General features: G+C 49.1%; 1 protein-coding gene and 1 long non-coding RNA gene across 4 annotated transcripts in view; one reads left to right on the plus strand and one right to left on the minus strand.

The window, feature by feature from the left end:
- NDUFA11 (NADH:ubiquinone oxidoreductase subunit A11) overlaps positions 1-21805 on the plus strand; it is a 73518-nt gene that overhangs the window by 51121 nt on the left and 592 nt on the right. The gene's annotated exons all lie outside the window — the stretch shown is intronic.
- On the minus strand, positions 1483-13951 carry LOC149853373 (uncharacterized). Of its 3 annotated transcripts, XR_016439188.1 has the most exons (5): positions 10718-13951; positions 8117-8188; positions 7390-7487; positions 4776-5151; positions 1483-3328 (listed from the first exon to the last, which is right to left on the minus strand). It is a non-coding gene; the product is annotated as an uncharacterized LOC149853373 (long non-coding RNA). The 3 variants fall into 3 exon arrangements; XR_016439186.1 differs by lacking the exon at positions 4776-5151; XR_016439187.1 differs by having other exon boundaries at positions 4776-7487.

A 21805-nucleotide genomic window follows, 5' to 3' on the forward strand; every position in this document is an offset into this window, starting at 1 on the left:
TGCACCTGGCAGAGGACCCTGAGCTTTGATGGCATGGAGGGCAATTCCCCACAACCTCTGCCACTACCTAGGGGTCTACCTATGGCTGTGCTACATGTCCCTGCCCCTTGCTGCTGATGAGGACATCACTGCTGGCATCAATATATTCCTCAGCATATGAAAGACCTGTGCCTGCCTAGCTGTGGGGGCACAGGATGGTTGATAAAGTTTGGCACTGTTTCCCACCTCCCTGCATGATGTGGGAGAGAACCTGGGGCCAGGGGAGTGTGGGTAGTCTGGGTGGGGAGGGAGGGGAGGGGCAGGGGCCATGGGCAGGAGCAGGTGTTAGGGCCAGGGCAGGGAGGGCCCTTTCCCCATTGCAGGCCTTACCACATGGCCAGGGCTGGCAAGGCTGGCAGGTCCATGTGGTTACAGCTGTTGGCAATAGCATGTGGCTCCAAGCAGTGTCCTTGGATGGTGGGGTGCAGGTGGCAGCTGTCCAGCTGGTGGGAGCTGGCATTGCTGGTGGCTGGTTGTGTTATGGCTGGCCATGCCTTATGGTGGGGGTTAGGGCTGGGGAGCTGATGTGGCAAGTGCTGGCCTAGGCTCTGAGAGCTGCTGGTGGAGACTTCAGCTGGAGAGCTTGGCCAAATTGGCTGCTAGATGCCTGAAGGTGACATGTTGCCATGGGTACCAAGCCAAGGTGGGGGCTTGGGCAAGCTGCCCATGCTGCTATAGTCCACACAGCTGTGGCCTGGGTCCTGGGGCATAACGATGTCCATCAGTTACTGCATAAATGGCATGGACTTACAGATGATTGTGTATGGCAAACCACTCTGCCTGCAAGGCCTTGACTGCTGTCCCAACTGGTTGTGCCCAGTCCTCGTCAACCAGCCTGAGCACCCCTTATAGATGAGGGCACTGGAGCAACCACCCGTCGAACTAGTGCTGTACCTTTGCCTCAGCACACAGCACCATGTCTCCTCCATAGACCAGTTGGGGCCCCAGGTGGTGGGCACAGGTGTGGGCACAGCTATGGATGAGGAGGTTGCCATTGTGGGTCCTACACCTTCTCTCTGGGCCTCTGCATGGCCGCCTCTGTGCTTCTGGCCCTGAGAAGCTGCCTGCAGCACCCAGCACAGGGACCCAGCACAGGACTGGCAGACATGTGGTAGAGGAAATGCCCCACAGCAGCTGCAAGATAAGGGCAGGCTGCTGAAGCAGGGGCTGGCAGGCCAGGCTGGAGCCTGCAGCAGCCTGAAGGTGCAGTGCCAGGCAGCAGTGCCGGAGTGAAGGCAGGCTAGGGCAGCTGTGGCCAGCTCAGGGGAACACAGGGGCCTGGCCTGGAGTGGCCCCAGGGCTCTAAATGCCCACAGGCTTTTAAAACCTGAGACAGGGGCTGCCATAGAGACAGCCCAGCCCTGGGGCAGGAGAGGCTCCCAGCCCAGAGTCCTGTGGCTAGCCTGAGGCCTGTCCCCTAGTGTCACGTCTACATATGCATTACTATGCATACTTGCTCCTAGGTCACGTCTACATATGCATTACTATGCAGTTACTAATCACAGGTAGCAAATTTCCTTGTGATTAAGCCTTTTTACAGCACAGTAAGCCTGCACAAGTGTAAATGCATGCCTTTACTACACAGTAAACTACAGTTCTGTGCAGTTAAGCATCTTGTGTAGACACGCCTTCTGAGACTGACCAGTACCAGATGTAGTAGAAACCTTTATAAATGTGCTCTAGTTTATTGTACATGGGGGAAATTTCTTCAGTTTAAATGCTGATCAGTTTATGCCCTGAAGCATTAAGGGGTACAATCTTCATTATCCTTATCTTTGCTAATGTTGCTGAAGATGTTGCTCTGATTCATGTGGCTCAAATCCTTCCCTAAAACTCCCTTAATAACAGTGCATGGCGCAAATTCTGGTAAATTATGAACTGCATAAGTGCTTCTGTTTAGCCATTAAAATGTATTACTTCTTTAATTTCACGTGAGATTTTTGGTTTGATGATCAAACTGAAAAATCAAAAACATTTTGTCCAGGTTAGAGATTTGAGACTTTTTGGAGTATTTGGAGTAAATGGAATTAATTTCAGATTGAAGTAAATATTCCACTAGACCTGAAACTAACTTTCGTTCTGGGATATTCTTAATAAAAGCAAAAAGTTAGATTTAAAAACTGAGGAGATGATGATGTTACTGCTATCCCATGTGCCTGATAGTCCTGTGTTTAGCACTTGCACCCAGGCTGTGCAACACTAGGATTCAAAAGTACTCTCTGCCTAATTTAAAGAATAGTTATATTCATTAAATATTCACTGAACCAAAGAGAAAGTGAGTGTGTGGGTGGGTGAAAATTACTCTATGGCCCAGTTATTAAGGTCCTTACCTGGAACACAGCATGTATGGGTTCAAGTATTTATTTCAGTGAATATTTATTTTAAAAAATGGAACAATTTCAGCAGAAAACATCCCAGAATTTCCTGAAGCTCAGTGGTTCACATATTCTCCAGAGAAACAGGAGACTTCTGGGAGGTCGTCAAAGTCTGCTAACAGTATCACTCGGAGCTGTGGCAAAACCTGGCTCCCAGCGGCTGAACCTGTATATGAAATTAATGTGATGCAATAAACACTGGTGAACATCACACTAGACTTCATTGCTCCTGGGTGCTTTGTTTATACGTTTGCCCAGAATCACAGCACATTTTGCTACGGCAGAGCAGCCCTGGCTCTCAGGGAGACCAGGGAGTCAGCCTGCCAGCCTGTGGCTGCTCTGACCCAGGTCAACATGCTGCAGAGGGGCTGGCTGGGGCATGAGGATGCTCCAGTTAAGTGCTAGACAGAAGACAGCCCCCATGCTGAAGCACTCTCAGGCCCTTGCCAGCTTTGTCAGTGTCTACACGTATGTTGCTAAACACTAAAGAATGCCGTCACAGCATGAACAACGCTTGCCCCCAGGGGCTGGGGTGGCATGGTGACTGCCCACAGGCGGTAGCAGTGGTGCTGGTGGGGGGGGGGTGGGACAGCAGTGAGTGGGGACCTCCTCTGTCTCCTCACCGCCCATTGGAGGTTTGGCTTTGTTCCGAGTTCTTTAGGGAAGGTGAAGTCCTTTTTTTCCCATCCGTGTCCTGTGTTTCTGGTGATGAAATGGCTCCCATTACTTGCAGAGAATTTCTCTTTATAAAACTGTCTTTGACATCTGTTCTGTCTCTGTTCTTTGAGTCAGTAGTCTTCCTGGTAGCTTGTTCCTCTGGGGAGAGTCATTCAAAGCTGTGGGCCCTTTATGGCTCTGTTGCAGCTTTTTTGACAGTTTCTCCTTGCGGTGTCAGAGCTCTGTTCCTGAAAGTACTCCAGAGACCAATAAAGAATGAAATACATCAGGCATTCAGAGAACAGAAATGTGATTCATAGGCTGACACATGCATAACCCCCACTCTGTTGTAGTACTTAGTCAGTGGGATGTAATATGTGTTCCATTTGGTATTGCTCAGAGGAAAGCATGAGAACTGAAGGAAAATGAGCCTGAGCCTCATACAACTCCCCAGGTATCAGGGTAATTCGGGCTCATGGGTGCTTCCCTGCACAATGGGATTGGTTACTGCAGTGCAAAAATAAGGAAAATTGATCAGTCACCTTACAGAGAAGTAGGGTTGCCAACCCAAGGCAAATTGTTTACTGATAACTCTCAAACATTTTACTGGCAACCTGTGACACCTGTCTTCGGGCAAAGCCATCCATCTGCTTTCCTGCCATGCCTTGATTGCAAATAATTGAATTGTTAATTAGGCAGGAGACTGCCCTTTGACTGCCCTGTTGACAAGGGCCAAAATTACATGCTCCAACCATCCCTACACATGTCCTATGCCTCGCAGAAGTTGCTAACAGTTGTGCTAAGCTCTGGCCTGAGGCTGGGCTCAACTTGTCACAATATTGAGCCTCTCGCTTTCTGCCCGGCTAAGGGCCACGCTCCCTCTCACGCTCCATTGGCTCTCACCCAGTCTCTTTCATACTGCCCTTCCTGGGCTTGACTCATGCTGCCTTTTCTCTCCCAGGGACCACACTGACCCTGCCCTATCCTGAAGACTCCTCAGGCTTGACTCTCTTCACTCCCCAGCCAGCAAGCGTGCAGCCTTTTGGGCATCTCCTGCTACCCTCATCTGAATGAGTGCTGGGTGGTTCACAAAATACTCTGTTGATTCTGCCCCTGGTCTCATAGCCAGGTAACTCCCCCAGATGCTCTCCATAAAGGGGCTGATGGCTTGTCCCCTGTTTTCCTCCTCTGCCACCCTCCAACTGGCCTCTGGTCCACGTGTGGGCTGAGGGGCCTGAAGGCTTACCTGGACCTAACTCAGGCCCCCATGCTAGCAGGGCCTCAACTCAAGCCCCTGGCCATAGGGCCCCAACTCATGCCCCTCACTCGCAGAGCTTCACAACTGCCACTCCCATGCAGGCCTTTAGGTGCCCCTCTGCACCATCTCATGGAGTCTTCCCCCCTTCAGGCTCAGGCGCGTCTCAAAGCTTAGCTAGTCTCCACTACTCCCCTTTGGAGCCTTGTACCCCACTGGACTCAGGTGTCTCATATGGATGACCCTGGCCCCACTACTCCCTCCAGTGTTATCCATGTAACCCATTGCGGGGTGGGGGCATGCCTTTAGGTGCCCCAACATGAGGTTCTCAGTCCTGGCATTATGCTGGCCCCTGCAGGAACACCACGTCTCCCAATCAGGGAGGCTGCAGTTTTAGGACATGCCAAGGACAAATGAGGCCTCCTCCTTCCCCCTTGCCTCACCCTTACCTCTGAGCTGTTCTCAGGCCAGCGGCTCCTCTGGGCGACATAGCTTCCTCAGTGCCTGGCAGCAAATTGCTGCCTCCAGCCCTGCTGGCCTGGGACTTAAAATGGCCGCTTGTCAGGGCTGGCCCACACCTGCCAGCTGCCTGATCCAGGTCTTAAAGTGGCAGAGCACCTAAGGTACTCTGACACCCACCTTCCCCTTTACAATTGTTGAAGTAGATTTATCCAGGCCTCTAACTTGAATAAGAAAAGAGAGTGAAGAAAAAAAAATAATGGTCCTGCTTCATATTTTAAAATGTTTTAAGATAAGAAAAAAAACCCCTCTTCTGCTTATTATGACTCCATGCACAGTTCTTTTGGAACAAATGTTCTTCCTTTCCTAAAAAACAAAAACAAAAAGGTGATAAAAGTTTTCAAAACAAAACGTGCTGATGAGGAAGCAACTGTTATGTTTTACCCCGACTTGCTTTTCAAGGATGTTTTGTTTAAACAATTTTAGGTATAAAAAGGTGTGTTAACTTATAGAAGGGAGGAGTTCTGTTAGATCTCCTCCCTACGATCGTATGGTATGAGTTCCAGTAAACTCAGACTAAGTCTGTTAATTCTAATACCAAAACACAATGCAAAGTTCGATTTCTTCCACACAATGTTTAGCAGCAAGACTTTTCCCTGCTGCTCCCAAAAACAGGCTCCCCCCAGAGCCTGTGATAGCCCTGAAGTGGTGATCACCTGACTGGTGCTCCACCACACACCTCCCCTCTAAAACTGACTCTGAAGACTGTCTCTAGGCTGACTTCCATACAGGCACTCCTCCAGCCTGTTGCAGCCTACACTCTGTAGCAACTGGTGCTCCGCCACACAACCAGATTATTTCTTACTGATAGCTTGGTTTATATAATGTTAATATAACTATTCCTCCAGGGTCTGGACAAAGGTTGGGTTCAAATTTACGGAGTTAACATCAATAGCAGTCAAATATTTGGTTGTCAGTAAAATGTGTGCAGATTATCTGTAAAAGAAAAAAAATTGGGTTGGCAACCTTGCTTGACTGCGGTAATGGTTTTACACCGTGCTTCTCCCAACAGGGTCCTCCATTCACCCTCAAACTCTGATGTCCCAAGTGTATCTCACACGGTGCTGCCCCCGCTAGACCTTACCCTCACTGGCCCTGTGACCCGTATCTTGGTAAAGGCACCCAAAGAAGGACTGCTGTTGGTCTACCTGTGGCAGTGTTAAAGGCAGAGACATAGCAGCAGCACATGGCTTGCAGGGGAGGGTCCATGGGTTACAAAGCCCTGAGAAAATGCTTCCTCTAGCTCCTGCTTAGACATCAGGTGGTAAGGCTCTACTCTATCCTTCAACACTTGCCTCTGAGAAGGAATCTTCAATTAATTTTGGTTGCTTAGTGTTTATATGGATGGCTGGATTTTTTTTATGGACTTAATGGACAGTCATTTTAAGACTTATTTTTTATTGTCTATCCATAAATGTTTAAATCTGTGGAGAATTACTCATGAAAGAATCAGAGGTAAAGCTACACGAGTTAAACTAGTTTAGTTTGACCTTAGGCCTTGTTTCACAGTACTTTTAGGCTGCAAAAAGTGCTCTTAACACTTGATTGTCCAGACATTAAAACACAAACACTCATTTTAAGCACCCTTTAGTTATCTTAAAGTTATCCCACTCTAGGATAGGTTTATCCGTGATTTGTGTTACCCAAGTTGTCCAGGGCGGGGTTAGGGAGGTCGGAGCCAGCACTGGGATGGCCACAGCAGCCTTATCTGGAGTCTTGGGGCCTTGAAGGGCTGCAGCCATGGTGATTCTGCTGCACTGAGCCTGCCTGGCAGCAGAACATGGCTCCGGGTGGCTCAGCTCTGCTTTTCAGCAGTACACACTGGCCGAGTGTACGTTGCTCCGCTTTTTTCCTGTAACATTTTTTTGAACACTGGAGATCCAGAGGTCAAAAAACCCAAGGAAAAATACCTCGCACAGTGCACACTTGGGCAGTGTGCCCTTGCAATGCAGAGAACACTGGACTATGTGGTATGTGTTTGCAGCACCACATATTGCATGACTGCACTCATCTGGACATGCCCTCTGAGGGACAATGGTGAGGGGGAAAAGAACCCTGACTTGCTCACCACCAGGGAAGAGTCAATAATAACCTCTGCAAGGAGCAAAACTGCCCATTAATGAATTCCTGACAACTTTCAGCGAAGTCTTCAAACAACAGCCTGGAATGGGCAGGAGGACTTTCCAGGGAGTTTTCCATTGTCCCACTACCAAAAAAAGGTCTTAATCACTTCACTTAGCCTCAAAGATTTGTTGGAAGGTCTGAACAAGTCCTTCTTTAGCTCCCCTGGCAACAAACCACTGGACAGGCTCCAACCCCCAATACAGAGGATCCTAAAATTGTCTGTTGGCACCCATTCCCAAAGTCATGGGATAGAGCTTCCCCTATGCCTGTATGTCCCCCCAGGCTGCCTCTCTTAAGAGAACCCCACTTCTGAGTGGCACAGACTAATGGCTTCCCCAGCTTTCCACTGTTCAAAAGCTATGTATTCCTAGAGTACTCTTAACAGGGATGCTCTGCTTATGGTGGAGCACAGCAACTCACCAGCTGGCTAGGTGGGTGGCTTTCCATGACACTGGAGTGGGGGGTGCTTTTCAGGAGGTGAGATACAGTCAGAAAAGTTGGGATAGTCAGCTGGGAATCTGAAAGGACAGTCAGGAGTAATACCAATGGGACAGTTTTGTGTTCAGTCAAAGGAATGGTCAGGTAGGCTGGCTCGAGGTACTTGATATCAGTGACTCCAAACTGTTACACCCAGATGGCTGGTAAACCTCCTACTCAGCAATCCCAGACATGAGAGGGGGACTTTTCCAAGTCATCCTGATGCTCCTGGGCTTGTTTCTCTTCCATTGCTAGCACAGGATCTGGGGGCTCCTTGTGCCCATCCTGCCTGGTGACTGTGATAGTGGGACACTTTCTATTAACTCTCAAGGTGGTCCCGAAGTCCCCAAGAACACCCCTGCTCCCCTGGGATGTGAGGAAAGGAGGAGTGTGCCTTACCCAAGTGCAGCCACTTACTGGAGGAAGTGCTGGGGAATCCCCAACCCTGCAGCCGCACAGCTGCCTGCTTTATCAGTTCGTGCTGGCTCCAGCATGCAGCTGATCACATCATAAAGATGTGCCCCGTCCTAGCTGGGGATGGGGAATTAAGGAGAAAGGAGTGTGGTGACTGGGAAGCTGGCTCCTGTTTGAGTGTGCCCCAGCAGGGGTGAAAGGAGAGAAGTGATGACTGCTTCTCCCAACAGAGACTCAGAGGAGTCTCAACACTTACCTGCATCAAGCAGCCTGGGGATGGTGGCCTGACAGCCAGCAACCAGAGTGCTGAGAGGTCCTCACTGCCTTGCTGGAAGAGAGAAGACATCAAACAGTGAGTCAGTTGTGACAGAAGGGAGATATTCCCCTGGGGCCCCTAGATAAGGGTGCCCCTTTGGACTTTGGTTTTTTTTTCTTTCTAAAAGTAAAAGTGCAACAGAAATAGCTAAAGAACAGAACCCAGCTGGTAGGGCTGTGCAAAATTTTGGCAGCCATTTCATTTCAGAGGTGTTTTGGGCCATGTCAGTGCCTGAAACACCGAATCTGAATCAAAATGAAAGGCTCAGAAACATCTCCAAAATGAAACGAGGCATCTGAAACATTTCAGAATAATTTTGGAAATGTTTTGGAAAATCTCAGAGTTTCGGAGCCGGGCTTGCAAGGAAACATCTGTATGCTGCTGCCCTGCCACACGACTCGGCTCCACAAGGAGCAGAGATCCATGCTGGGGGTCTCTTTGCCTCTGCTGCTTGGCCTGCACTGCCTTGGTGACACGGGGCTGTATGAGGCGGGCAGCAGTGGCAAGGAGATCCCAGTGTGGATCGCTGCTCCCTGTAGAGCCAGGTCATGCAGCAGGGCAGTGCTGGTTCCTGCTGCACAACCTGGCTCCATAGGGAGCAGAGATCTGGGGCTACATGGGGCAGGCAGTGGCAGCAAGGAGACCCCGGTGCAGATCTCTGGTTCCTGTGGAGCCTGGTCACGTGGCAGGGACCAGCACTGTCCTGCCCTGAGACCTGGCTGTGCAGGGAGCAGAGATCCGTGCCAGGGTCTTCTCGCTGCTGCTGCCTACCCTGCACAGCTCCACATCGCCAGGGCAGCATGGGGCCACTAGTTATCAGGTCCTTAAAGATAAGAATTCTATGAGAAAAATGGAGAAACTGCCTCAGCCAGGACAGGTGATCTGCTGCTTTTTATGATCTCCATAAACTGCCTGGATGGGTGATGAGGAGACCCCTGCCTGGACTCAGCCAGCCTGGATCCTCTGTCCCAGCCTGGATGGGTGTTGAGGAGACACCTGGCACGCATCTCTGCTGCCTGTGGAGCCAAGTCATGCAGCAGGGACCAGCAGGCTTGCTCACCGCTTTGCACTGCTTCCCTGCCCTGTGACCCAGTGTGACAGGGATCAGAGATCTGTGCAAGGGTCTCCCTGCTTGCACAGAGGGCAGAGGCCCTTCCCCTCCCGTGGACAAGCCACCCACAGCTCCGTTCTGCTCCGCGTTGGGGCCATGCAGCCCCTCGCCCTGTAACCTTACCCAGCTGGGCAGTAAGGCTGTGCAAAGCTTGCAGCCCGTTCAAAACAGATTCGGGCAAAATGAAACAGGACAGTGATCCGAAAGACCGAAATGAATCACTGTCCTCTAAAACGGCCAAATCCAAAACTGAATTGAAACACAGATGTTTTGTACAGCCCTACCAACTGGGTGTCAATTATTTAAGCCCCAAGGACTAAGCTAAAAGTGGTCTATTGACTGTGCCATAAGACAAACCAGTTGTGAGGATGAGAATACTGCGTGTTTCCAAAGATAGGAGACCTGAGCAAGACCTGTAACATCAGGTTGGCACAAGGATGGGGTGAAAGGGAGGCAGAGCCCTGAGGAACAATGTGTGACTAAGGGTTAATGGCGTTTAAGATCAAGAATCCTCCCTCTTTTTAGTGTATACAACAAGATGTGTCGGGAGAGATGAGGAGTGCGCACCCTTAGCGATTACGTACTATGTCAAACTGTCAGGACCTAATAACTGGTGAACAGAAGATCACTTCTCAAAGTGTAAGCATCTGACTTTGACAATGCCAGTCTTATACAGTGACCAAGCAGGGCCAGTCCACATCCATGACAACTCCTTATAATAGTGGCAAGTCACCCTCCAATGATCCAAAACAACTGGAGTCACAGGCTCACTTATAGTCTGCCTTCAATATTTTGGCCTTGGCACAAGACCTGGTGCCAGTTGCAGTTTTATCCCAAGTAGTCCTATTAAAGGAAATCTGCTTCTATGCAGCCTGGTCATGATGGCTCATCCTCAGAAAGTACTGAAAGTTGTCATTGCCTTGGATGGCAAAGAAATCCTCTTCACACATATAGCCAAGAATGCTAGTACAGACATTGTGGGCACAGACTGTTGATGACTTGCTTCAAGGGTCCTTGTGACTGCTCCACACCCAAAACACTGAAGGTGAAGCATGTCTTCTCACCTAAATAGGTGACCCTGGAGCACTGGAGTGCCTCATGAGTTACAGAGGTTACGGAGATGCCTCCTCAGAGCAGCTGGTGTGGGAAGTGAAACAAAGTAGAAGGCTTGCAGACCAAACACATCTCTAGCCTATTGTTTTGGAAGGTACAAACATACTATAAAGTGCTTCACAGTGAAATGTTTTACACAGTGAAATGCACCTGGGGTCAATGTTGAGGTTGAACATCCTCGTTTGAAATTCTTCGTTGGCTACCAACATCTTTCCAGGCACGTGGAACACCACAAATGTTATGTCCAAACCATTAGTCATTTTGCTCTTCACTTTTCTAGGATCTTTCTAGGAAGATCATAAAAAGCAGCAGCTCACCTGTCCAGGCTGGGGCAGTTTCTCCATTTTTCTCATAGAATTCCTATCTTGAGGACTTCTCGCTCCCACAGAAAAACTCAATTCCAGAGTGCAGCTCCAGTACCTTTGCTGCTGATCCTGTTCGTACTTTGTCCCAGGAATTCCCTCATACTAGATGATGGTGCAGCTGCTGTGTCAAGCTAAGGATCAAATGCAGGGAGGATGTTAGGAACAAGACAAGGTTGTACGAAAGGCGCCTCTTCCTAGCTCGGTCATTCTGGAGCACATGAAATGTATGGAACATATGAATTTTCTCCCAGGGCTCACTGCAAGCATTCCCCTACAAAGCATATTCCATTCCACCCTTGCATACAGTTTGATTGACATCAGTTTCCTAAATACACAGTCATGCTAAAATGTAGCAAGCCTGAGGGACCCCTCAGGCAATCTGTCAACACCCACCCCCTGTGAACCTTTCTTAGGCTGCTTTCCCCTCTGGCTATGTGGTATAGTCTCTTGGCTCCCTTACCCTAACTTGATGTTACAAGTTATTAGTGCAGGAATAATAACTTGATGTTACAAGTTATTAGTGTAGGAAGGTCTTAATTAGCCAGGTTGCTGATTGAGAACCTCTCCTCGTCTTAGGAGGTCCCTGTTCCTCTCTCTCTCCTGCCAAGGCATGGCAACGGCCCCTAAAGATCCTGCAGACCTGTCCAGGGCCCTCCTTACAGTCCCTCTGGGCTCTTGGCCCTTTTTGCACCCTCCTCTGGGCTCTCAGGCCTCACTACATCCTCACAAAGTTCAGGATACTCTGCCTTAGTCTGTAGTCCTCATCAGCAAAATCAAGAAAGCTACAGAGCTTCCCTCAGTGCTCTCAGTGGCCTCCGTCTATTCCTTCACCCACTCCCACGCCGCACAGCTCTTTAAACGGCAGCATAAACAAAACATGCAACATAAATAACTTATCCTTGGTATCAAATTCCCCACAGGCTTCTCACTCCAGACTCCGCAGAGCTCCTTCACTGAGCCTGGTTCCCACCAACCTGAGGGCCACTCAGTGAGTTCAGGCCTGTAAGTCCGTTGGCCCTTCTTTTCCGGACACCTGGCCTACCTCTCTCCCAGGAGAAACTTCCTCTTGGTTCTTGTCGGCAGAGTCTTAAGGCCAGCTGTGGCCTGTTGATTATGACATACATTAAAGCTAACAGCATACTGGGTTGTATTAGTAGTACTGCCAGCAGATAGATGAAAGTGATTATTCCCCTCTATTCAGCGCTGATGAGGCCACATCTGGAGTATTGTGCCCATTTTTACCCCCACCTGCCACTCCAGAAAGTAAGTGGGCAAATTGAAGAGAGTCCAGCGGCGGTCAAAGGAAATGGTTAGGGGGCTGGAGCACATGACTTTTGAGGAGAGGCTGAGGGAATCACTGGAGCAGGTAATGGATTTTAGAGTGCTGTGCTTTCACAGTGTCATCCCTAATAAAGGGATCCACTGAATAAGACCAATTCTGGTTTTCTCTGAATCCATATTGAAGTGGTTCCACATTCTGCCGGGAATGAGGATGGGGAGGAGGCCGTTCCCCAGTGGGCACTGGGGTCTGATCCAAACCATGGAAGTCAGTAGACAGATTCTTTCCTACAAAACAGGTTAATAAAAGCCCTAATTCAGCAGATAAGGTTCTTCAGGTAAATCTGATATCTTTTATTAGACCAACTCAAATAGTTGGAAAAATTCTTCTTAGCAAGCTTTTGGGTTTAAATAGCCTTATCATGCTGAGGAAGCACGTGCAGTTGGCGTGTGCTCTTCCTGGATGGAAAGAAGCCAGCGGCTGGGCTGGGCTGCATGCAAGAAAGGCGGTCAGTGAAGATGTAAATCGAGGAGGTAGTGGGTGAGAGACAGGCTGTGGGGTGGGGGATAAAAAATATCAGATTTACCCAAAGAACCTTGTCTGCCTATGTCCTTAGACCAATATGACTACAACGTACATCCCTAATCCAGAAGATGTCACTGTGTGACCAGGAGAAGTGGCTGTGCAGAGGTAACAGACAAGAAGGGCAATTTATTTGCAAAGTCATAATAAAGAACCAATCAGTGCTGGTCATGCCTGGAAGCTGACCGCATTGCTGTCCAGCCGGCTACTCACTGCATCCCTATTCCTGAAACCTGGATTCTGGTCCCCAACCCTGCAATGCTTGTTGAAGTTCAGTGCTTGGCTAACTTCATCAAACTGAGAATAAATCTCCAAGTCAGGCAGGCAACCTGGGGAGTCAGCCCCAGGTAGGTGGGGCCAAGTACAAAAGATGCTGAAACCTTAAACCAGATTAAGTGTAATCCTGCTTTGGGAAGCTGTTTCTTTCTTTGTTTCTGTTCCCTAGCATTGGACTGTTGTCAAGTGCACAGTACAAAACCTAGACCAATGCCCACAAGAGACCCAGCCCCTTCCAGGGGCCCCACAGCTCCATATAAATGTTTCAGCCCATGGGAGTGCATGCATGAAGAGTATATCTAGTAGCACAGAGTGGAGCCTCAGGTCAGGGCTCCTGATGTCCCCCAGAGGTGGATTAATGTGTACTGGGGCCCTGGGCAAACACAAAATTGGAGACCCCCTGTAGGGGAGGAGGGACCCCCTTCCCCTCCTGGTGCTGGCAGGGGAGATTGGCAGGTGGACCCTGCTGGGCTGGGGGGCACATGCCTGCCTCTTCTTTCTGCTACTTGCCCCCCTTCCCCCACTATAGCCAAACGCGCACACACACGCAGGTGGGCACGCTCGCTACTCACTCACTGTCTGCACTTGGACTTAGAGACAGAACATGCTCTCCCTGCCATGAACAGACATACGCACAGATGGACAGACACACATATGCACAGACACATGCACACACAGACACATGCAGATGGGTACGCACTCTACTCACTCTCTGCACATGGACACACAGACACAAACACACTCTCCCTGCCATGGATACAGACACACACATGTACAGACACATGCACAGACACACAGAAACAGGCATGCATACACTGAGGCACACACACAGAAGCAGACACATACAGATGCACAGACGTGCACACAGACACATGCGCACACAGACTCACAGACACATGCATATGCACACAGATGAGCACACATGCACACCTGCACTCACACGCACACACAGACATGTGCACACACAGAGATGCATGTACACAGAGACGCACGCACATGTGCACACACAAGACGAGAGAGACAGAAACACACGCACCCACCTACATAACTTTCCCTCACAGGACCTCCCCCCCCACTCTCCATCACTCTGAGGCAGCCCCTTTCCCGTCCTCCCCTGCCCCCCCTAAGCTGCCCATGGCCCTGTTTCACTCTCTGTCAGCCCCATTGCACTGACCAGCAAGGAGCTACTGCCCAGCAATGTCCATGCCACTGTGCACATGTGCTGCGAGGGGTGGCTATGGGCATAGGTGATGCATAGTGGGGTACAGTGGGGGCTGTGCTGCCGCCAGCTTCTGTGGGCAGTTGCTGCCGGCAGCTGCAGGTGGTCCTTGCTCACTGCCCACCACTCGCCACCCTGTCCCCTTGCTGCTGACACAGGCAGGGCTGCCAGTGGGCGGTCCCTACTCGCTGCTGTCATGCCCCCACTGCCGACATTGCCACCTGTGGGTGATCACTGTGTTCCCCAGCCTCTGGAGGTATGCAGTTTTCATGGCTATGGGGGGGCTAAGGTAAATTGCGCGGCGGGCTACCCAGTGCCACTGCCAGCCTGCAGAGGCGCAGTGCAGCATGGCGCTCCCAACCCGATCTCCTCCCTGGCATGGTGCTGCACTGTGTGGCACTCCTGGTGGGCCTGGCCCCAGCCTGCCTCACCAGCCCCATTGGGGGAGAGCCTCACTCTGGCTCCAGGGAAGCAAATGCAAAAGCTGGGGTTTTATACTTAGCGCCATTTTTGTCTCCTTGCTGGGAGTCAGAATTGTGCCAAGTTTAAAACCATGGCTTTCACTTCCCTGCTGATCAGGATCCCAGGGCCCCTGGGCTCTTGCCCAGTTGATCCATGCATTAATCTGTCTATGCACACACAGTTAGGTTTATAAATGTGATTCACAAGATAAATCATGAGGTTTCAAAATTGGAACCTATTGCATTAAAACATTGATCTTTTGTGGTCTTTCTGAGTTTTGTCCAACAGAAAAATTGTTGTATTATTTTTCTGTAGTAAAAAAAGAACAAAAGATCTGGCATTATTCGAGGGGTACTTTGAGTCTAATAAGGGGAGCCTCAAGTTTAAAACAGTTGGAGAATCACTGTATTAACTCATGCTCATCAGGTAGAAGGTAGGGCAGGGTAGCACTTCAGAGACTAACTGGTTTAGAGAAGTGGGAACTTTCATAGGCAATAACCTACTTTGTCAGATGCTAAAGAAAGCCTTAAAAGGTCTATAGACATGCTTTGTTTTTTGATGATCCAGTTTTTGATACATTGCATTTTTTTAAAAAAAGGTTCTTAAAAATTCAAAAGGAATAAGAACTCTTGGTAGAGGTGATATCTTTTATTAGACTAACTAGATAGTTGCCAAAAAAAATGTTTTTATTTGCAAGCAGACCAGCACAGCTACAACCTGTATCCTTTAAAAAGGGATGCTTTTCAATGAAAAAATAACAATGTCAATGCTTCGCACAGAAACATGTTTGGGAAAAAAGCCATTTTATCAAAAACAAAACAATTCAAACAAACACGGCTCTAGTTGAAAACTGTTCATTCGGTAAAGTTAGAGCTTCTTGGATAAAAGGAGCCATGGACAAAATATCCAACTGTGAGTGCTTAACATTGACAGCTGTAATCCCATATTTATATTCCTAAATAACTGCCATTGTTGTGAAAGGTCCTGAATACCCATGGCTCCTACTGATAATAGTTTAAGTGTGGACTTAATTATGGTGATGACAGACAGTCCTGGCTTTTGTATATGTATGGTATTATTACTGGAACTTGTGTTGCATGCTTGGGTTTATGGTTCAGTCCAGCTGAATTTCTTTTGGCTGAAATTGCAACTAGGGATTATATTTTAGGAGAGTAGCTGCACAAATAGGACCCTTATGCAGAGACAGTGGAGGTGTTTTCCCTCCTGCACACAATCACTCTATCTTCCATTGAAGCAAATCAAATTAATCTAAGCGGCCACATCTACACATGCACTTAACTGTAGGGTAGACTAATTAGCTGTGGAGTACAGCCACCATCTACATATGAGATGGTATTAGGCCTCAGTAAAACTAATAAATACAGCAGTAAGATATTACTGTTGGGGACAATACTTTCTTATGCCAGGATAATTTACTGTGATTAAATGCATGTGCAGACACTGACCACGAGTATAAATTGCACTCAGGCAGTCAACCAGCTGGGACCAGGCTCCTGCATGACACCTAGCTGCATGGCTCTGCACTTTCAGCACCCTCGCAAGTAGCAAATTTACTTCCAATTAGGTATTGCACAAGAACATGTGTAGACACCAGTCAGGAGCAAATTGGCTCTCAGGTCAGCCTTGCCACTAGGGGACCTTCCTGAGGTTAGCCCCAGGGCTCTGGGCTGGGAAAGTCTCCTGCCCCAGGGCTAGGCTGCCTCTATGGCAGCCCTGGCCTTAGGCCTTTAAAAGCCTACAGCCAGTTTGAATCCTGGGGCACATGCAGGCAGCCTGAGGCCACTCCAGTACCCTGTGTCCCCCTGGGCAGGGCACAGATTAGCTGTGCCAGCCTGTCTGCACCTTGGTGCCACTGCCTGGCACTGCAGTGTTGCTCAGCTGCCAGGCCTGCACCATCCAGGCCTGTAGGGTGCTGCAGGCTCCTGCCAGGTCTATCCACACTCAGGCCCAGCTGCAGGAAGCTCCTGGCCATAGGGTCCTGCTCCAGTTGCCCGTAGCGCACCCCCAGAAGCCTGCCCAGAGACTTCAGATCCTGTGAGTATTGCCTCATCACACGGCTCCCAGTCCTATGCCACGTCCCTGTGCTGGGTGCTGCAGGCAGCTGTCCAGGCCTGGCAGCACAAGGACAGCCACCTGGAGGCCTGAAGAGCCAGCATGGAAGTTCCAACGATACTGTCCTTGCCCATGCCTGTGCCTACCAGCTGGGGCCCCAACTGGCCCAGGGAGGAGACTTGCAAGCCCATGGGGCTGTGTGGCAAGTCAGAGGTGCAGCAAGTTTGCGCAGGGTGGGCATTCAAATGCCTATGTCTGTGAGGGGCTGTCAGGCCGGATGTGCGAGTGTGGGCATAACCCATGGCCCCTGCCTCTGCCCCACCTCCCCACCAGGCCTGGTTGCACTCCCCTGGCCCTGTGTTTCTCCTCCTCAGAGCAAACAGGGAGGCAGGAGACAGTGCAAAACTTTATTGAGCAGCCCATGCCCCACAGCCAGGTGGGCATGGGCCTCTCACATGCTGAGGAACATGTTGATGCCAGCAGCAATGTCCTCCTTGTCTGGGGGGCAGAAATGTGTAGCACAGCCACAAGTAACCCTCTAGGAAGTGGCAGAGGTTGTGGGGCAGCCCAGGATTGCCCCCTGCAAAGCTCAGGGTCCCATGCCAGTTGTGCAAGTGTCCCTGGGGCACCATGGCAATCAGCAACAGCAGGAGATAGTGGGTTGGGCATGCCCTGGTCTGTGCAAACAGCTCCTCACACACTGTCCTAGCGTGTACAGCAGGGGTATGATCAGAGCACAGCACTGGTGGGGGGGAGCTGGCCCTGGTGCACCTCCCTAGAGAAGATCCCTGCAGGGAGGGTGGGGGCACAGCCACCTCCACATCCCAGTCTTCTGGTTGCTGCATGCCCCCTGAGCCCAGGCAACATCACAGGGCAGCAGCACAGGAGAGTGGCTGAACTGCAGGAGGAGGTGAGGCAGCAGGGTTTGGAGCCACAGCAACAGGTGCTGCTAAGATCTTGGCCTGACCTGGCCTGCCCTGGGAATGGAGTAGGGGAGGCAGGCTGCTTGTGGCTTGTACCCAGTGGCCAGCCTGGCCCTGGGGAGTCAGTGGGGATAGAGGGCTCATCTGGTGGCTGCCTGGGCCTATCCCTGCCTGATCATCTTACCATGGCCCCCTCTACTTATCTGAATCCAGAAGAAAGAAGATGCTGTGGTAGGGCTCAGAGGGTTACTGGTTCCTCAATCCCAGAAAGCCTGAAGAGCCCAAAGACAACTAACCAGGAGTGGTAGAGTTGCAGGATTGGGGATCTGTGAGAAACCAGAAACCAATTGTTCTGCAGTCCACCTAAGGATAATTTTAAGGATAAATAGGGATAAACCTGAGACAGGGATCCCCACTGCTGGAGACAATTAAGCTGTTCCTTCCAAGGAAGCAGAAGCTGAGTACAGGAGGCCAGCCATTCACTGTATGATAATATATACAGAACCAAATTCTAGCCAGACAGCTCATTGCCTTGGTCTATCAGTGACCCCACAAAAAACAGAATAGGGCATGCAAAGAAATCATAGCCAACCAAAGGTCAACAGGATTTAGGCCAGCACACCTTCTTCATTCTATTGGTACATCAAGTCATGGGAGGTGAGATAGGGCAGCTGTGTTGAGAGAAACTTTAGTTAAAAGACCTGCTGGGACCTTGACACTAGCACGCACCAAATCCCAATGGTAATGTAAGCAAGTGATCTCATTAAATTCACTCCTTTGCTTACACCCTGGCTTGCATCTACCAAGGCATCTCAAGCAAGACCCACGAAGTCATCCTCCTACTTTACTTGGCCCTCGTGAGGCTGCAACTGGAAAATTGTGTCCAGCTCTGGGCTCCGCACTTTAGAAAGGATGTGGAGGAGCTTGAGAAAGTCCAGAGGAGAGCCACATGCATGATTAGAAGACAAGAGAACAGGCCTTATGAGAGGCTGAGAGGTATAGGACTCTTTGGCTTTGAGAAGTGAAGGCTCAGGGGTGATTTGGTGGCTGCCTGTAAGTATATAAGGGGCACCCATCAGGAACTGGGATAATGTCTGTTCACTAGGGCACCCCAAGGGAAGACAGGGTCTAATGGTCACAAACTTTGGGAAGAACATTTTAGCCTAGACATAAGAGAAAACTTATTTACTGTCCATGTTCCCAGAGTCTGGAATAGACTCCCCCCAGAAGTGGTACAAGCACCTACTCTGGACACTTTAAAGAAACACTTGGATGCCTATCTTGCTGGGATCATTTGACCCCAACTGACTTCCTGCCCTTTGGGCAGGGGGATGGACCTGATTATCTCGCAAGATTCCTTCCAGCCCTAATGTCTATGAAATCTATGAATATAGAAAAAGCTAAGGTAAGGGGAATGGAAGTTAAATATTCAAACATTACGAGATGAGAAGACCTGTAAAAAATATGTGAAACTGTATAAAGGATGGAGGATGCTGAAGTGATACTATAAAAGCATCTGGGAGTGGTGGAAAATTATCAAGGAAAGAACAAGTGAATTTTTGGGGAATATTGGCTGAAGAGAAGCAAAGAAGAGGGTAGGAGAGCTGGAAGAACAGCAGTCAAGGAAGAAGGATTTATTAAAGGAAGCAATAAGAGGACTACAAGTGAAAGAAGAAATAGAAGAAACAAACCAATCAAATGAAGGAAAACAAATTAGAAAATCCTTTTGACCAAAGCACCTTGGGGGAAAAGGGGGATGGATGATGTAGGTATTTTTGGTGAAAGTTGAGAAGGAAGGAACTGAAAGCAGTGAGAATTGAAACAAGGAATTAGAGTAGAAGAGAGGACAAAGGTGTTGCATGCAGCAGAGAAGCTTTGTAAAGAGCTGTTCAGAAAAGATGAGTGGGTGGAATTAAAAATGAAGGTAATTCTTGAAGGGACAAAGGAAGGAATAAAGGATGGAAAAAAAAATTGAAGAAGTATGAAACAGGTGGAGGAGTGCTTAAAAACTTGGAAGAGAGGGAAAGTGCTGGAAAGAGACAATCTTCTGGCGGAATTCTATGACAAATTTTGCCAATGGCTGGGAAAAATATAATAGAGGCAGGCAGGGGAATAATGGAGGGTGGGGAGATAGGGGAGGATTTTGCAGAAGGTGTGGTAATTCTGATATTCAAATAGGGAAAGGAAGATGAATTAGGCAACTGGCATCCAATAACCCTTTTAAACATAGACTACAAATTGATTGTGAAAGTCTTGGCCAAAAAAATATGTGTGCCTGTTTAGCAGATGTGATATAAGAAGAACAAACAGGTACTGTTCCTGAAACAAGGATATCACAGACCCTATGATTAAAGAGAGATGACATACTGTATGTTCAAGAGAAGAAAAGAAACCAAGTAATAATGAATGTATACCTGGAAAAAGCTTATGATAAAGTTGAACATGATTTCATGTTTGATGTACTGTGGAGGATGGGACTTCTTGCAAAGATGTTCAGATGGTGTAATGGGGGCCAACCCCATTACTAGAAGGGGAAGGGAGCCAGGCACCCCTGGTCTATGTCCCCCTCCTTCAACCCTCTTTCCCTTCTTGCAATTTTCCCTCCCCTATATGCTATGTTGGTGTTGCTTGTTGGTGTCTTTCCCCTCCTTTGCCCTTCCCTTTCTTCCACTTCCTCTTAGTCCTCCACCACTCTCTTTCTCTGCCTGTGCCCTAATGGTGAACACTGGGTTCAACCCATTGGCAAGAGGGACCTGCAACAAAATGGCAGCAAGATGGCTACCAGGTCCAGGTGCAGGCAAAGCTGGAGGACCCAAGCTGAGGAACTGGCAACAACAAAGCCTGATGATTCAGGGAGCGGAAGTAGAGGAGAGAGCCCTGTATAAGCCATGCCTTGGTCCAGAAGGGCAGCTTGGTTATGGGAGCCTCTGAAGATGGAACCCTATGCAAGAGCCATGAGGACTGGAGCCCAGATTTCAGAGAGGACTAAGGAAGTATCTCTGATTAAAGGGAAACTGGAAGCCTGTATATGAAGCTGTGTAGAACTTAAAGCCATGAGTGTAACTAGAGGGTGGTCAGTTGTCACAGATGGCACAGAATAAGGGCCCGTGGGTCCTCAGAGGTGGCCAGAGGGCCCAGCACCCACAGTAGGGTGGAGATAGGGCCAGGCGCCCAGAAAGGAAGGTCCTAGGGAGGCTCAGCAGCCCAACAGGGGTCAGAGGTGAAGCCCTTTAACAGCCAGACCAGAAGCTGAGAAGCCTGAAGTGTGGTTTGGTCAATGGACTAGAGCTGGATGAACCAGGAAGAACAAAAAGGGTGGAGGCTGAGAAGGCCAAAGCCTGACACAGGAACAACTTCAGTCGCTCTCTAGGACCCTCAGGCAGCCTCCCTCCTTTCTAAGCATCATCATCAAAGGCATGGTGGACAAGTAAAGGAGGTGATGTCCCCTATAGCTAGAGCTGTGGGGTGTCATGAGCACCACTGGGACATAAACATGTCACAGATGAGTCAAGTTGTTATATAGTAAAGCAGGAAGTTAAGTACTGGTGACTGGCTACTTGAGTAAACATATAGGGGCAAGATATAGATATAGATGCCCACTGTCCCCCTTTCTTTTAATGCGCATGATGGAGCCATTGGTGAAGAGAATTCATAATGATAAACTGATAAGCGACATGAAGATACTAGGAGGAGGAGAAGTTAGATGTACATTATACATAAATTATGTGAACTTAATGACTCAGGACAACATCAAGCAAAAGGGTACTGAAGCATACTGAGTACCACAGTAAATAATATGAAAAGTATGTTGATGGGTGTGGGGAATTGGGAGAATTTACAGAAATTCAGGCTGTGGGTGATAGAGGGTGTCATCAGGATCTTGGGAATCCCAGTGGACATCAAAGGGAAAGGAACAAAGGCGTGGGAGAAGTTAAAGATAAGAATAAGACAGATCTTGGTATCCTGGAAAGGGAGACATTATCACTCAGGGGTAAAGTGGCTGCAGTGAAATTTACACCAGAGTGGTGTATGCACCAAAATGGTAACAGATAAGGAGGGTACAGAGGCAGATAGGCATTTTTGGAGAGGATGTAAAAGAGAAAGGGTAGCCAGAAAAGAGCTATAACAAAGCCAGGGAATTAGGAGGCTAGGGAATGCCAGATCTGAAAAGGTTTGTGTATACTTACCTTATAAGTATGTTCTATAAAGAGACAATGAAGGGAGTG

The sequence above is a fragment of the Crocodylus siamensis genome, chromosome 14, assembly GCF_052110815.1.
Source record: "Crocodylus siamensis isolate JL-2025a chromosome 14, ASM5211081v1, whole genome shotgun sequence".
NCBI lineage: Eukaryota > Metazoa > Chordata > Crocodylia > Crocodylidae > Crocodylus > Crocodylus siamensis.